Source organism: Columba livia, chromosome 11, assembly GCF_036013475.1.
Source record: "Columba livia isolate bColLiv1 breed racing homer chromosome 11, bColLiv1.pat.W.v2, whole genome shotgun sequence".
NCBI lineage: Eukaryota > Metazoa > Chordata > Aves > Columbiformes > Columbidae > Columba > Columba livia.
This window is the reverse complement of record NC_088612.1, coordinates 4,753,764-4,770,050: the sequence shown is the minus strand read 5'-3', so window position 1 is coordinate 4,770,050 and position 16,287 is coordinate 4,753,764. Positions and strand designations below refer to the sequence as shown.

Genomic DNA, 16,287 nt, shown 5'->3' with positions numbered 1-16,287 from the left:
CTGCTTTTAAGAAATTAGGGACATGATGTACCACTGTGGTACATGTATCAGCTGGTTTGTGCTGCAGGGACTCCCCTCCATTCCTTTCTATGTAAGGTCTTCTGACAAAACTCATTATGGTAGCAACCAACTTGCATCAATACAATTTAAGAAATATGAGCATTTGTGTTTTCTCAAGCTCTCGTGTTGTCCTGAATTTCAGATGTGTTTTCTCAGTTATGGAAACCATGTGTGAAGCCATTTCGAAGTGTAGTTACTTGTTCCTCCTGCAAATTTTCTTCTTCCAGTGGAAGTGTGATAGTTTGCTATTTATATATATTTAAGAAAATTCCTTTACTATGCATTCACAGTTTTCACTATACCCTTTGTCTGTTGGGAAACTAATAATATCAAAGATCTGCTCTATTACAGAAAGTGACACTTATAACTTTGTTCTTTTAAAGCTTGAGAAGCAAGATTGCTTTTCTAACTCTGAAAGCTCAGCTTAGGAACTGGATCTATGTTCTTTCCTACCTCATGAATCACCATCCTGGGTATGATTCTGCAGTGGGACTTGGAACAGCCTGATAATTCAGGAGCCAGGAGACATCCCAGCTCCCCCACAAACCCTTGCCTTACATATGGCATCGCTGCATCGCTACTGGATATAAAAAGCCTACAGGATCTGTTTCAGTCAGGAAGCAGCTGGGACTTTGAATGCAGATGAGAAAGTAGATTTAATTCACTTGAGTAAAAAGAGGTCAAGAGGAAATGAACATCATTCTTCTTGTCCATAATTGCATTTTAAATACATAATAAGTAGACAATAGTAACCATGTGCTAAAGGGTCCAACTGTTCTTAATTGATTAAAATAGCTTCTGAAGACTGTTTCTATTAAGGATTTAACACAACATAGTGTTATACCAATGCACCAGGATGGGTTTGCCGTTATCTACATCTCTCTTCTTTTGGTCAGGCAGCTTCCAATTAATATGGTTTTCCACAGTTCAGATACTGTCAGTCAGTACTGACAGTCACAGGCCTCTGCCCACTGGCCTCAATGGTGGGGAAACAGCAATATATTGGGGGCTTTTAGCACCAAAATCCCAGCTGTCTCCCATGAGAGCTGAAGAAGTCTCTTCCGGTGGTTGTATGAAGTTCAGCTGCAAGAACAAGGTAGAGGTTGGTGGTCAGACATGCTGAGCTGAGGGTATTGCGTCCAGCTGCTCTTTACTTTCTTTCCTTTCCCTCTACTCCAATGCCAAATCTCTGGTATAAAATTCTGTGTTGTTTCACCTCTGTCAAAAGTGTTAAAAAACTTCCCCTTTAATAACACAGAGCAGGTCTGTGAGTGACCATGAGGGCAGTTGTGCTGGTAAACTACAGTGGGTCTATCAGGAAGGGAAGAGTGATGGGTGGTTTTGGATAGACCGGTGGAAATAATCATTTATCCCAGGTCAGCAGGGTGAGGAAGGCCGTGTCTGGCTTTATCCTGGTGAACAGTGCATTGAGTTACAGAAGCATGGAGGCAGGAATTGAGTTTCTCTCTGGGATCTTCAGACCTAGGACTCCAACTGCTCTGATGCAAGGTTGGCTTATATTTAATTTTTCGGAGAGGGGGAAAAAAAGTTAGTATCTCCCCTCTTTAGGTGAGACAGTAAAATCAAGAGCCTGTTTTCTCTGCCTGTGCATGGAGGTTTCTAGGAAAAGTGGTTTTCTGTAGGCTCCTGGAATGACAATATTATTTATCTTATCCTTGTCTAGAATGAAGGCTTTTGTGCTCCAGCCGGAGAATGAGAAGTGCGCTTCTGAAGTGTCTTGAAGTTGGCTGCAGTACAGGTTGTTCAATATTAATTAAAAAAAGAAAAAATAATAGCATAATCATCATGGCAGTATGACCCCAGTGTTTTATTCCGCCTTATGCAAACAGACTTAATAAATCTTTGACTTATTTAATAGTTTTCCGTGAAATAGCATGGCGACTGCTCCAGGTCACTGGCATGCAGGCAGACAACAGAATCCTGGCAGAACTTTAACATGCACATTTGAAAGGCAGCATCTCAGGGCTTTGTTTTTTAATTGCAGAGCATTAAATCATACAATCCCTCTAGCTCTAGGCTATGTCTCCGCTGTGTCTTATGTTAACTTGTTGTCAAAATAAATTTGATTTGCAAGTATACAACGATTCAGGCTGACATTTTAATTTTGGATTGCTTATCTGAATGCAATTTTCACATAAGGTTTTAAGCACGTGCCTAACTTTAAATATGTGCTTAGGGCAGCCCTGAAAAATAAAGCAGTAAGACCAAGATACCTAATTGCATTTGGGTTCTTAAATTCTCCTAGACTTTAGTGAGAACAAGGGTTCCTAGGCAGGATTTGGGAGCCAATCTATTCCTATGCCTTTGACTTTTAACCTAAGTCCAACTAATACTGCTGGGCTTGAATTCATGCTGTAAGTACTTGCGTAGTTCGCTGGATACCACCTGTTATAGAACACCCTGTACACTGCCGTCTCTGTATTGATGTGGTAATTCTCTTTCCAATCTCCACCTCTAGTATTGAATGTTAAGGCAGAAAATTGAAGCATTGCTACTTACAAGTAGTGAGGACCTTTTTGACTCTAAAAATTAATACATTTCTCTGAAATCCTCCCTAGAAGTCAGGTTATTTTCTTGTATTTCAAGAAACAGTAACGATCTCCTTCCTGTAGGTCAATGTGTTTGCATTAATTCAAGTCCATGTGACAAATGATATCAGGTTGAGCTGAAAGAAAAGCATAAATCTATGCTGACTAGGCATATATGCAAAAAAAAATGGCTGGAAATAACTTGTTTAGTAAATTAATACAAAGCCTTTGACATCATAAGTGCTTCATACTAACATCCACACAGCTGGTAAAATGGAAGTTTGTCATCCTGAGTATTAACTGGAAGGAAGGTCAGAGAAATTAAGTAAATATACAGCAATCCTGACCTAGCAGTCATTAGAAACTCAAATCAATGGGTGTTTGTCTTGCAGGACAGCATTACTGCTTACAGAAATGTTGAAAAACTGCAGACTTGGACCAAGTAGATAGAAATCTATATTGGAAGGCTTTTCTTCCTGCACAGAATCTTTCCAGAGCATTTAATTTACAAATGTTGGACTTTTCCATTTTAGAACTAAATTCTATCCCACATTCACTGAGACCTCAACCTCATATGACCACTTCAGCAGCATTTGCCCCAAACACCGGCTAGTTTTTTCAACACCTGATCTTACTACACAACCATGAAAACAGGAGTTAATATACCAAAAAGAGAACTCCTTGCAATAAGGCTTTGGCCAGAGTTACAAGTAGATTTGTGTTCCATTTTAAGTTTCAAACTGCAGTGATGTTAACGCATTATAAAACCAGCCTTAGCTCCTGGGATGTGCTGAAATTCATGAATGGCAGTTCTGTCACTATCAGGGCTTTGACAGTACAAGCTGGGAATCATCCTTTAAAAACATGGAGTTCCTTACTCTTATTTGCCAGGCATGCAGCAAATAGCATCAATACCAATGGACTTGCATATTCACTTTCAGCCTTATTTTGCACCTCGGTGAGACGTTACTGCCAGCTTCCGTCACATAGGATCATATCTATAGTGCCTCTAATGCTCTGCAGGAATGGCAGCAGTCATCTCCCTGCTACTTAAAAAGAGTATCCCACTCTTATTGTCCACTGTATTTCAGACTGCTTTTAGATAAATTAATTATTTCTCTGTTTGTATTTAACAGGACACAATATTGGTAACTGTTATTAGATGTTTCAAGTGCTGATCTTTTAAGAAAAGCTATTTAGCTTTCAGATTCATTTGCCTATGCCCTAAGCATTGCAGGACTCTATTTGTACATACAGTTTGCCAAATGCTGAGCTTACTGACAATAACAGGATCTGTGAGTGTTTCACTGGAAGCACTGAGCATTAACTGGGAATAAAACTTGGTTCTTCTCCATGGCTGATATGGTTCAGTTATAGATAAATTCATCTCCCATAGCACTATGTGCTTTGCTATGTTCCCTATGCATTCTGCTTCAGCAGTTCACTTCCTGTTATTTTGATTTTTATGCTGGCATAAACCTATGGTAAGACAGTGCTGTGCAGACTTTATAAGCTCAGGGAATTATTTGTGACACAGTAAACTAGGCATAATTCTGTCCTCATTTAACCCCATAAACAATGAAATCCATAAATCATCTTCCATATACTCTGGCATGCAGTGGCACTCAGGGAAATGTTATACAGAGCTCTTGGTCATGCAAATATAAGCTGGGACCCTGTGGCTAGTTAAGTCAGCAATGGGAGGACTTGCTTCTGAACAGCAAGCAGAGGAAGCCACAATAGTAAGTCTTCTTGATTTCTCCTTCCTTTCTTATTTTTATTCTGTGTATATTAAAAAAAGCCCAACCCCTCACACAAAACAATGCGCACAGATACTAGAGCATCTATCTATGGAATTCCCTTTATTTTTGAAATGTCTTTTTCCACATTTCAGCTGCTCTGAGCTTGATGAATTTTATTAATCCTATTATAAAATATAGATATGGGAGAACTGAGCTGTATATAAGGCCAAACTCACCCCTCCTTTCCTCCTCTCCCCCTCCCCTTTTTTTTTTTTAATAAGTGAAAGGTGTTTTTTTTTAAGGATTTGACTATGGATACCTAAGAGATTCCCCATACTGCCTGGAAACGTTTGGTCTTATGCTTCAGCAAGATGAGCTCCTGTTCTGCCAACACCAGCCCTCCTGTCCTCCCTCACCTGCAACACATGCTGAAGAAAATTAACCTCCCCCTTCCAGCATTCAGGAAGTTTAAGCTGCAAACTTGAATATTTGGCTGTTAATACAGTAAATTAGGAAAGAAGGGGGTTGTATTGCTGAGATTTGATTGCTGTTCAGAAATGCTGAGGCATTTAAAGTACTTTGTCATTTAATGAATGATAAATGTATTTATTATTGCCATGCCACTTAAGTAGGGAAGACAACATTGGCTTGCATGGAAATGTATCAGAAACAACTATTTGGTAACAAGAAGTTGATTATATACAAATCTTTCCTCACATAGAAGAATTTTCTTGAGGCCTTCTGCTCATCATTCCTTCCTCTTGCAAAGGAGAACTCTGTGTGGTTTTTTTCCTGTAATCTATAGAAAAAGTGCTTTTATTCTTTTTCTAAACAGTAACCAGCAAGTAATTTATGGAGCAGTGATTTTCCAGCACCCCTTCAGAGTCCCTGTAGCTGTTCTGCTGTAAAAGCAAATACTGCATATTTGCGAAGGAATGAAAGTACATGACCCCAGATTTTATGTTCTGTGCTCATGCTACTGTCATGTTTTTAAACAGCAGCTTCTCAGAAAGTTACTGAGATCTAAAAAAGAGATTTGCATAATTTTCCTTACTGTTTTGGAGATGTGGCTACTATTCATTCAAGTGCATTCTCCCTTGCTAAAAGTGTTTCCACAAGAACTTTACTTGTTATTTAATACCCTGAATGACAATTTGTTTATGGGCTCACCGAATGACAGGTTATATTAGCCAGAGCTGTGTGAGAAAAGGAAAAACAAAGCTAATACGACCAGAAGAAACCGAAAGAATAGAAATCAGAAAAATTTGCCCATAAACTCTGTTTAGAAATGGAGTTCAATCTTTGTAGTCAGTTCTTCCTATAATGGGGGGGAAACTCATTAAGATAATATTACGAAGAGATCAAGTGGTAAAAAAGAAATAGCCTGTATGTCATATGACAGAAGCCAAAGAATTGTAGAAATTTGGCTGTCCCCCTCCTTTTTTCTCTGACATGAGGTTGTATTTGGAGCATTTACTGATTTTTATTTCATGGTAATAAAAATAGAGGAAAAAACCTTGAAAAAATAGCTTAATTCTTATTTTGCTTATCCAGGCCAGTACTGGATCGGATCTGGCTTTCCTCACCCTGACATATTTGGTCTTCTAATTTTATTTCTTGCTTTAAAATTCTCTTTGATTTGGATTCCAAGGTGAGAAAAATGCTAAATAGCAGCAGTGACATGGCACTTGTTTGCAGCTGCTCCTGGTTTCTGAACTCTCTTACAGAAGCATTTTGCAAGAATCTATTTTGGAAAGAAAAGCATCAATAATGGAGGAAAAACAAAAATTTAGAATTGAAAGATGTTGTTTGCTGTTATGAAGTAAGGTGGGATATTAAATAATAGATCACATAAAGGAAAGGTTGAAAATTAGTCTAATCACTCAAATTTTGATGGAACAGCTATTCTTATTTTCCCCTGACAGTTACTGCTGTTTTATGGCTTAAACTGCTCTAAAAATTGCTGACTTTCTCTGCGCAGCCAAACTTCCAGGTATTTCAGAAAAGTGCTATTGGGCAGTTGTGTGACAAAATTCTGCTGGCAACCGTATATATCTATACTGTGCACTCTTCTCTCAGGAAAGCTAGTGAATTTAATAGAGCTGGTGGAGAAACTTAATCAAAATAAATTTTCTGGACATTGGATGGGCAAGAAACTATGTTGGATCAGGTGATGAAGAGGGGGTAAAAGTGAGGAAGATGTAAGGGCAGAGGTTTGGTGCTTCAGAAGAATTCCTGCCGATGCAGCCCCTTCCTCTCTTGCTCCAGGGTGAGGCAATCCTGGGTTTGCTCTGCTAGAAGGAGACAAGATTTAAAACAAAAAAGCTCTAGTAATTGGTAACTATTAATAAAAGATATTTTGTTCCCAGCAAAAGACAAAATACTTAATGTGTTTTAACCTTTTTTTAGAAAAAACCCACAGACTTCTTTGGTTTTGTTCTCCATACTATCTGTTTAGAGGCCGGGTCGGGTTCTTGCAGAAAACAGGTTTGAAATGCCACGCTAATTGCGTTGGTTCCTGTCCGTGATCTTTGACCAGAAAAACAGCGATCGCAAAGTCCTTTGAGAGGTTCCCAGAGTTTCTCTGCCTGTGGGATCACAACTCTGACTGAAACAAGAATTTGGGGTGGTGATTATTGCCTTGGGGTTCTAATCTGGTGTGATAGTAATGCCATAGTAGAACAACTTGCACTGAATGTCCCTTGTAAGAAGAGAGAACAATTCTGCAACAGTTCTTTGGGATGATCAGGCACTTGTGTTGCGTGATACTCTTTGGGAAATTATTCCATAGTTGGCTTCCCTGGGGTGAAAATAGCTGGACTCTATGCACTGCATTGCCCCAGTTGTCACGAAAAATCATTTATTGACCTTTTTTTCCCTGTAGCTGAACGTTGTTTCCAGCGGTTTCTCATCCCCTCACAGCTGTCTGTGCCCCAAGGTGAGCACCTGGCAGGACCTGCTTCTTCTTGGGTGTCTGAGGGTGCCCAGGACACCCTCCCTGGTCAGTGCTTCAGACAAGCCACTGCTGTCACCCGCAGTCACTTCTGTCCCATCTAAACAGCGACCTCATCTTGTGTGTCCCCATTTCTGAGGAGTTACCTAGAATTACCTGTTGTGTGAATTCTCGGTTAAGGTTTTGTAAGATCATCTGCCTTGCACTTGAAAAGATGTTTTGAGTCAAGTAGGATTCCCCAAAATAAACTGAAAACAAGGTCACTTGGCCCATCTGAAATCTCTGCCTTGGTACTTTGCTATCCTGAGTGTGCGCAGACTCTCAGCACCCTCTGGTCATGCAGTTCTGCATGGGGTTCACATCCTCACCACTGTTAAATATCAATATCAAGTAACTCCTCAGAAGAGACCTAACGGTAGTGTAAACTGCTTTACATTTCATGAACTCAGTGTAAGCAGATGTAATCTCCAAGGGGAGGAAGGAAGCAAGCGAGCATAGCAAGAAACAGAATTTTTGTTTTAAAAAAGGGAATAAAAAGTAGTATGTGAGTTAGTACAGTTTCCTATTGTTTTTCTTTCTTTTTTTTTTTATGACCTGCTCCATTGCCTCCGGTTATGTATCCTAATTATTAACTATTAAGCTGTCAGTTAAGTGACCTCTCAATTTAACCAAAGGTTTTAATGTGGGAGCATAAGGAGATTACAGGAATGATTTGTCAGGAGAAAAGAGAGCTAAAGACAACTGTTGTGATCCCTAGGCAAATAAGGAAACAAGACTGTTTATACAGAGTATCCCGTCCTTATCAAACCCCAGAGATAAAATTCGGCTAAAAGTGCCAGTGTTATTTCCTTCTCTGTTATTAATTTTAAAAAACTGCTATAGGCATTAATGTTTTGCAGATGCTTGCTTAAGCTACAAATAATATAAATAAGAAAATGCAATATTTTTCTTGCTGTGAGATGGAAAACAACTTGGAAAATTCTTTCGCACTCTGTCCAAAATATCAGCAAAGCATTTCTGCACTTCAGTGTCCCAAGGCAACGTTCTGAGTATGATGCCAACCGTCATTGATTTCCATTTTTTAATGATTCCTTTAGAAAAGTGTTTCAATTTGAACAACCTAAAGCAGGCACAATTATTCCCTTCCTCAGCACTCCCATGCTAATTCTCTGACAACTGTCCACATAAAAGCTTTATCTTTGGTAGCAGGTAGGAGGGAAAGTAGTAAATCCCATGTTAGTGCAAAAGCAGGTGGGTGGTTGTGGGGTGGTTTTATTGTTGTGTTGTTTGTTTGTTTTGGGGGGGATGGTGTTGCTTGGTTTGGTTTTGGGTGTTGTTGTTTGTTTTGGGGTTTGATGGTGGTGTTTGTTTTATTTGGGTTTTTTTTTTTGTATGTGTTTTCTGACAGTCTCACCAGCATTGCAAAGTCACACACCTGAGAAGGGTGGGCTTCAAGTCCACTGCAAACCCAGCTGGCTTAGAGTTAGATCTCGGATTACCCCTTTGTGACACAAAATGTCAATAATATATGCACCAACCTTGCCAAGTCTCTCTCTGTCCTCTGCTTAGAAAGTGTTGACTCCAAAAAACCTCCTTTTGGATGCCAAATTTATTTCTTTAGATTCCTGTGCTACAGTCAGATTCCAAATAGACTCTACAGCAGTTTCCTATAGCGTTTGCTTCCAGTTGGCCAAGGCTTTGAAGTGCACTAGAAAGTCTTATGTTTCCTGGAGATGAAAAGTTTCTCTTTACCTCGTTCACCTGAAAAAGTGGCTCTCAAAGCTGTGGTAGAGCTATATCTAGCGAAGTTCATGTTGATGTCTTTCAGTTATTACTGTCACATAACACATAAACCAGCAATAACTGCAGGTAGGGTAGCAAACATTTTATTAGCATAATACTTGGAACATGGTAGGATTATATTTTCAAGACAGTAAGCAAGTGAGGTAATGTGTCTTTAGAAGTTACCTCTTGTCAGCTAAGACAGAATAATAGGCTGTCCATGTGCTTTTAGTCCATCTCAGAAAACCAAGTAAATTTAAACCACTAAATCACAGACTTCATAAAAAAGCTCAGCCTGGCTGATTGCCTCTGTGGTTCCCTTATATAAACAACTTCACAAATTCAGTTTTAAACTGTGACCTTGGTGAATTTTAACTAAGAAGAGTTCGTCTGTAACCAAACTGCTCAGTGAAGTTGCTGGAGCATATATAAATGGTTTTGAGGGCAGCCTGTGTACATACACATTTCAATTTTGAATCCATGGGATCAGATTGCTATGATAGTAATGGTACTTCTCTTGTATACAAATGGTGTGATGTGGAGGCTGATAGGTTTCAGCCACTACACATATATCAGATCCAGCTACTTGGAACCCAGGGAAATATCACTGAAGTTTGTTCTGTGCTTGGTACATTTATGCTTTAGCAGTAACCCAGAATAGCCTAGCAGTCAGTACAGGTGTTTTCTTACAAACAAGTGTCTGATTAAATATCACCTCAAAACATAACTTCACTTTTAGAGCAAGATCATAGCTGCAGGGGAACCAAAATAAAGCTGTTCTGTTGACTCAGGTGACATGTTTTAGCCCAATCTCTGTTGTATTTAATCTGTGCTTCCTTCACCTGCAGGCAAGGGTAGGGAGCAATGCTCTTAATGTGCTGTTTCTCCAGGTCTAACAGCTCAAGGAAGGAACCTCAAAGAGGGAAGAGAAAAAAAGAATGGCAAAGCTTTGCGTTCTTTGTTTTGTTAAAAATCTTAGTGTATTTCTTTCATACTATAGATAAAAGCTACAAAAATTGTTGTGTTTGTGGGCTGCAGGGGGTCTTGAGTCCTTCATAGCAGCCCTTTTAATGGGCAGCTGGTGGAAACCCCAAAGATGAACCCTAAGGTTTGCATGTGTGTGCACAGCTATATATAAAATGCCCTCTCTGCATTTTACTCTTATTCAACCTCTTGCTCTCACAGACGGGGATGGTTTCTGCATGCATTGTGCTTCCTAACAGCTAGATAGTGTCCTTTTGAATCAGTCGTGGTGTCAGAGGGTAGTTTTGGAAACAAATACTAATATCAGCCATTCGGGTGAGTGTGGGCTGTACAAGTCCTGTCCAGTAAGCTGGAAATGAAGCTGCTTTGGTCAAAAGAGAGAGGTGTATCCAGCTGGCACCCATTCAGGTGACACATTGCATTTTCTTTTAAAAAGAGCAAATACTGTAGCACTACATACTGCTTAAGGAAACTTTCCCATAGAATATATGCTGCTTTCATTTCCTTTCCAGATTTTGATCCATTAGGGGGTTTTGGTTTTATTTTTTTCAGACATATTGATTCATTTTTATGCACTTACTATGCTATTTTTTAGGAAAATCTCAGTTTTATGAGGACCATATTAAGTAAATGCTTTAAAAAAAAAAAAAGGACACTCCTTTGCTGGTTTTGGTTTTGTCCGGTGGGCTACATTTGAGATCTAAGGATGTCTAAAGGGCAGTTTAAATCAAATCCCAGGCTACGGAGCACTACACAAAACATTTTCCCTGGGTGCAGTATTTCTTCATAAGAAAAGATATTCCATCTGTAACCAAATTTTATTTGTGCTTGTATTATGCTTTCATTCCTCTTTTAAAATGTTATTTCCTTTGTTCCACGTCTAATTTAAATCAAGCCACTATAAGAAAACAACAGGATGGTACATGATTTCATTGTCTATAATGGTCTCGCTATAAATCTTTAATGTATGTGCAAGGACTTAGGCAAATAGAGCCACTGATGAAAGGCTGCCTGTTTACTCAGGAGAGGGTTGCTCACAAGGGTGAGTGTTTGCAAGGTCACGATCTCTTGCACTTCTGTTTTTCTGCACCACAAGCAGAGTAACTTTTGCAAATGCAAGAAGCTGTAGATTACCAAAATATTCTCAATATACCTTTCACAGAAGTCTCTTAGTTTCTGATCCAAAGTCAGTGGGAGTCTCCTTATTGCTTCCACATTTGGGATCAAGACCCAAAGCAGAAGGCAGCTGGGGAGAAACTCCTTTACAGATGGAATTATGGGTTACACTTGGGTTTTTTTCCTTGCTATTACCAACCTGTTCCCATTCTCCAGGCAGCTCTTAAAAGATCTCATTACTAACATCTGGCAGAAGGAGAATGATATGAAGTGACAGCAGGTGTTTTCTGAACAGGAGAATCTGCTTCTTTCCAGAAAATACCCACAGTGAACATGAAGATGAGAACTGTAAATGCTGCAATGGTGTGACAGAGAATGGGAGAGAATATAATGCCAGTCATCTTTGGTGTGCTGAGCAAGCACAGCACCTGAAAAGAGAAAGGAGAGATCTTTCTGAATACTTTTGCAGCTGAGCAAGGATTGGATCGACTTTATGTATTTCCTTTCCGGCTGCCTTTTGTGTCCAGCTCACAAAAATGCATACGATCCAGAAAACAGTATTTTCTGGTGTTTTGCAGATGCAGTCAGTAGAAAATCCATCCATTTATCTTCCTAGGAAGCATTTGCAATGTCTGTAAGACACCAAGACAGGCACGTGAAACTCTAACAAACAGAACAAATGAAAAATATCAATATTTTGTAAAATTATGCTTCTAAATATAGGGGTCATCTAAGTTTTAAACTTGTATGACTTTCATATGCAGGGATGTTTTTTGAAGGTCTGGTGAGGTTACTATGCAAGGATTTCAAGTTCTTTTTTCTTAAACTCTCTTACGTGCTCGTAGATTAAAGTTTTAAAGCATGAATCCTAAAGAATCTGCAAACCAAAAAGAATGCAGTGTTTATTTTTTTGGAGTTCATTCTTTTTGGTTTGGTTTATCCAAGTTTCATGACTTCAAGTAGTTGTGATTTATCACTATTTGGACTTCTAGTAATGGGATACACTTTCCTGACAAAAATTGGCTCCTCCTGTGTTGAAAGCCAAGGCTTCCTCTTCAGTCCTGCTGCTTTTCATAGTGTCTGAGGCTTATGGTTCATGGATCCCATCAGGCCTTTTAAAAATCACTGCTGAAAGTGGGCAAGGGCTGCTCAGCCACACTATTGATATGACATGTTCTTTCCCAAAAATTTTCCCCACCAAGAAAGCACAAGGATCACAAAATTACTTGGGCAGCCCCATGGAGCAGATGCTTCATTTTTATAGTGGAGGTAAAGAAATCAATATGTCAAGACTCAATGTGACAAACAGTTAATGCCTCCAAGTGAGGCAGAAAAAATGATCTATTACTATATCTCCTTCTAGCTGAATTATGCTCAGACTGAGGGCTGAATTTTAAACTAAGCTGGTGAAAATCCAGAACAATTCTGCAACATATGGTGTGGCACAGTTGTTTGGTAAGAACTCATAGATATATTGGTGATGCTGACAGAGGGAGTGGGATCTTGAATTTGAATATGGAAACAAAAGTTGGATGGGTGACATGAGCTACTTTGGACCAGTTTGTAATACAAACCGAATGTGTGATGCAGCAAATTCTCCAGTAATCATTAAATCAATCAGACAGGGCAAGGAGAGAAGGGGGAGGCTTTTCCACCAGGTAATTTAGATTTGCTTGAGCATGTGGTTCTTTACAGCCATTGATGCTGATTGAAAGTCTAAAGCAAAGCAATAAGGAAAACCTGTGATTTATGATAAAAAGAAAGGAACCCTTTATTCTGTTTCCAGGGGAAGAAATTTGAGCATCTGTGTTTTCAGCAGCCTTCTGTCTTGTTTCCTCATCTTTCCCTCTGAACAAAGTACTGACTGACACTGGGGAGATGATGTTCTTCCTGTCTGGAATATCTCTGGCTGACTACTATGAATTCTGAGTATCTGTGGATAGGACCCCCAGAGGCTCAGTTTTGCCAGGGCTAGGCAAAATAGATTTGAAATGTAAATGCTAAATTACTGCTGAGAAAAGGTGTGTGCCTCTGCAGCTATTGTTCAAGCAAACCCTTGTTCAGTTCACATGCTGTTGCCTTGGTAGTTATGTTCAAAAGGGATTAAAAGATCATTAAAGGTTCCATGAACTAAGTCATGAAGATTCAGAAATGAGCACACAGCATTTGGAGTTTCCTTCAGATGTTTCAGTGAAAATCAGATATTTGAATTTGTCTGACACTGATCATCAGGTTTATTAGGATGTGTGTTTTCACAGCCTTAAAGTTCAGTGTATTGAATTATCCTCCAAAAAAGCCAGATACCAGAATTCTGGCCTAAAGCTTTAAGGAGCCTGATATGGGAGGTGGAGGAACCATGGATCAGTTCTTCTGCACCTTCTGTAGGTCAAACTGCCTTATGGGTGCACTTTAAAAGTACTGTGCAAAGTGTAGAGCGTGATCTTTCTAACTCTGGATGGGTTTTGGATGCGTAACTATACCTTTTGAACAGCACTTGGAAAAGGCGAGTTCATTATTTTTGCTCTGTTAAAACCACAGTTCTGGCAGCAGTATTTAGGAAGTACTCGATCTTAGTCCTTTAATCCTCCTTGAATACTACTGCACTGCCGCTTTACGCATAGTAGGTTCTGGGGGCTGGTGTGGAAAGCAAAGAGTGTCAGTGTGGCAAAGAAAATATTCTGAATTGTAGCTATTGCACAGTATTGAGCAATTGCCCTTGGTAAGAAGTGATAGTAGCAAATAAAGGCATATTCATTTTGTTGTTGGGTTGTTTAAGAATATATCTGAAAATCCCAATTAAATTCAATCTTAATGTTCAAAGCAGATATGTATAACGAAGATTCTAAGAGATCTTGTTTCATACACACGAATAAAATAATTATTATGCAGCATATCTGAGTAGTTGACTCTGTCAGAAAGTCTACCGTTGAATAATGGGAAAGGAAGAAAATGTCCTTTCTTTTGTAGTTGGAAAGAATTGACTATGTATGTGGCACATTTTGGACATCACTTACTATAAGATATCTTTCTTTATAAATATGACAGCTCTACTAAGCATGGTACAAAAATTCTCTGCTTTTATATGAACACAGCTAAGCTTATCTCTGAGAATGTGCTGAATGTCATATCTTTCAATGTAGCACATGCACCATGGATTCCTGGTGCAACTATGACACATTTTCACCGTGCTTTGAAATTATGGAGCATGTTTATTCACCCACTGTTTTGTACTGGAAGTTTTGCCTCTGATACTTAAGTGACAAGACAGTGCAATTATAGTCATATTGTAAGGAAACATTGTCAGTGTTTCTACAAAAGAAGAAAGTCATAGAAATATAGTGGTGTGAATTAAAGTAGTTTAGGTGACTACCAATGTTGAGCAGCTATTGTTAATCAAATTGACTTGCAACTCATTACTGGCAACGTAAGTTAAAAATCGGTAAACTTCCCTTTGCATGTATCTCTCTAAGATTGCAATGCAATAATGTGACTTATGAAGCCAAGCTCTTCCCAGGATTACTTAAAAGACAAGATGAAGAAGTGAAAACATTGGTTTACTAATTTATTCTAGACCGTTGAGAAATTAGATTTTACACCTAATGTTTTCCATTTTAATTTTGACACGAACAATAATATCTGGCAAATGATTCTAAGGTTCCAGTTCAGGAAACACGTTTTGATTAGAGACTCAGAATCGCATGAAGGCATAAAACAAGCTGTAATGCTAGTTTTTGTCTCATGATTCTCATTATGAATCCAGTATCTTTCCAACACTCTTATTTGCATTTGTTTTCCTCCCCCCACTTTGTTCCTCAGAGAAAACAATTTGAAAATAGTAGCTTGTTAAATTATCAGAATTAGTTTCCCTGAAAATGTCTGATGATAATGTCATCAAAACTGAGTGTTCGGAGCACATTATAGTTACAGGTAAAATCACTGCTGTTTCCTCATGATGGGTAAATCAATACTAGGTTTATAACTCTTATTCAGAGCAATTTTATAATAAATCCTTATGTTCCAAGTTCATTATCGGCTTTGCAGGATATCTAGATGAAGAAAACAGGGACAGATGACATTAACACTGATTGGGAACCCACTGCTGGAAAAATTACATCGATCTTGGGTTCAGGTCCTTAAATGGGAGAGACTGTAACACCCCCCAAAGTGCTCAGAAACAGAAAGGGAGAAGTCAGGATAGGAGAGAAAGGGAAGTGGGAAGCAGATTGCATTCAGATGCGCTTCATCCTCCTCATAGATCTGTCCATCTTCAAAGTTGTACAGCTACTAAATAACTATTGTTTATTACTTGCTCATTATCTGAACGATTGCAACTCAATAGCATAATGTGTCACAAGGGTTTGTTTAGGCAAAAAAGAGAAGATTTATTTTTTGACTGCAGTGTCAGAAGGAATCGCCCTTATCAGCACCTGAGTATCAGTCTCAAGGAGGAAAGTCTCTAAGACATGCATGTTGCATGGGACTGGAAAACCGCTACAACTTCCAGGGTATCTCTCAGTGTCAGAGCTGTGCCTGGGAATAAACATCATACGCATCTTTAGCAGCATCCATGCAAAAACTCTTTCAACAGGAACTGAGCTTCATTCATCTAATTTCTGAGAATTATCCCTTCTAATAAAGTGACACTAGAAATATTGCCCAAAACTAAAATGACAAAGAGGAAACGTTTTCTTTGTAATGCAAAGGCTTCCTAGATGTTTCCCAGCAGCTTAAAGTAACTAAATAAACCCCAACTTTTAAACAAAAAGATAGCTGGAAAATTAAAGACTGCTTTCATTAGTGCTCCGTTACAAGAGATCGATACCTATTTAATATTGACATTTGACTGAACAGCAAGAAAAGAACCCCTCACTTTTGGCACTTGTGTGTACTGCTATGTAAAAATGTAGCATGCATTACCTTTAAGAGTTAAACATGCCTGAAGCCCAAAATGGCAGTGATACCAACACCAGACCCTCATAAGTCATTGAGAAAGCTGTATCGAGAAACCAGAGGAATACAGCTTAATATTAGCCCCTAAATTAACAGAATGAAAATTGCATAGTCAAATTTGCTTTAAATGCTGCAGAGTTTCTTCCAAAGG

At 38.9% G+C, this 16,287-nt stretch overlaps 1 protein-coding gene and 1 long non-coding RNA gene across 2 annotated transcripts in view; one reads left to right on the top strand and one right to left on the bottom strand.

Annotated features, from left to right (window-relative positions):
• Positions 1–16,287, top strand: part of LOC110359899 (uncharacterized) — a 45,987-nt gene that overhangs the window by 8,000 nt on the left and 21,700 nt on the right. The gene's annotated exons all lie outside the window — the stretch shown is intronic.
• The window catches only part of CTXND1 (cortexin domain containing 1), a 34,363-nt gene that overhangs the window by 17,139 nt on the left and 937 nt on the right, over positions 1–16,287 (bottom strand). The window lies entirely within an intron of this gene.